The 1,573-nt window shown below is 43.8% G+C and overlaps 1 pseudogene; it reads right to left on the reverse strand.

Moving 5' to 3' along the window:
* Nucleotides 1-303: 303 nt before the first annotated feature.
* LOC123946382 lies at nucleotides 304-1,316 on the reverse strand (annotated as a pseudogene).
* Nucleotides 1,317-1,573: the final 257 nt, after the last annotated feature.

Below are 1,573 nucleotides of genomic sequence, written 5' to 3' on the forward strand. Positions count from 1 at the left end.
TCCTCAAAATATTTATCTAAAAGCAAAAAAAAAGGAAAAAGGAAACAAAATATTGGAAATTTAATGGTTCAAGTAGGAAGAAGGGAGAGGAGCATGGAGCTGAGGTTTCAAGTCTCTCCAGAGAAAGTCCTTATTCTTGAAGCGTCCTCTTTGAGGAAGAGAGTTGAGCCAGGGACAGTCCCTCAGCCCCAATGCCCAGCCTCCATCTGGAGAATAAATATATTCTCCATGTATATTCTTTCTCTATATTCAGACCACCACAGTGGTCTGAGGGCCAGAGGAGCTGGAGAAGCCAAAGGATCTCTAGAAGTAGTTGGCTACAAACTTCTTGGAGAGGATGCCCCATGTCTCTTGTGAGGCAGCCTAGAAGATGATGTAATCTTTGTAGAGATGCTCATCTAGCTCCCAGATGGCTGCCACATTCCCACAATGTTAGAAAAAGCACAGGGAGCACAGTTTCATTGAAGTACCACCTGTAACTTTCCCTTACCAGTTAGTGGGCATACCAGATCATGCCAATGTTGTTGGCTGCGTGTTACTGCCAAATAGGTAGCCAGTCCTATGGGCTGTCTTCAGGGTTAGACTAGAGCAGATCACACATGGCCCTATCGTGAGGCACTCCTTGCTTTTAATCAAATCATCTGAATCTGGTCTAGGGTCTGGATGGAGGAGAGAGAGCACACATGTATGCAAAAGACTGACAGGCTAAGCTCGTCAAAGATCTCAGGTCAGTAGCATCACATGGTCACCAAGCCATATTTGTGCAGGCACTCACCATAGAAGCCATATGCCCAGGGGATCTGGTGGCTCTAGTGTTTCCCTAGGATCTTGGTGATGTGGTCAGCCTATTGAACATGAAGTACCAGTAGCAGGAGGAATGTTCCAATGTCCAGAAACTATAAATCATAAATCTCCTATGAAAAGGTCATTGGTCTCAGGGACTCACCACCCACACTGAACAGATCCTTGAAGTCACAGAATTGTCCAGGGACACTACCACATACTGTGACTGGTGACTCCACCCCCTGCACATTGCCCTCTTCCACCACAGTCTCTCATGCCTGAGTGCACAGGCTCTTGACTTCACTCTCCTTGATGATTTTAGGGATGTGCCCATCGGAGTCCACTGATCTTCACCCTGGTTCCAGAACTAGAACCCCTACCCCTACACAGGTTAGAGCCACCATACCCTATCACAGGCAACTCTTACTCTGGCTCTCGGGCGCTCTGCCTTCCTTCCTAGCTTCCTTGCCAAGTTGCTTAACCTTCCATCCTGTATCTTTTTGTAGTTTTTCTTCCTTCTTACCTCTAGTCATCCTCACGCTGCTTCTCTTGATTTCTGTTCATCTCTTCTTCAGATTTTGTTTAACTATTTTTTCTTGCTTTTTTTTTTTTAGGTGGGTTTTGTTATTAGTCCACATTCAATGTCCTACATTCTATCTCTTTCATCAATTTATTTCCCCTTAAAAGCCAGTTAACACTCTAAAAACTATTCACAGATGTCTATCTACATGCGACTATTATATTTAATGAAAATATTCTAAGTGATATATAATATAGTAATTTAGTAGAA

The sequence above is a fragment of the Meles meles genome, chromosome 7 (genome assembly GCF_922984935.1).
Source record: "Meles meles chromosome 7, mMelMel3.1 paternal haplotype, whole genome shotgun sequence".
NCBI lineage: Eukaryota > Metazoa > Chordata > Mammalia > Carnivora > Mustelidae > Meles > Meles meles.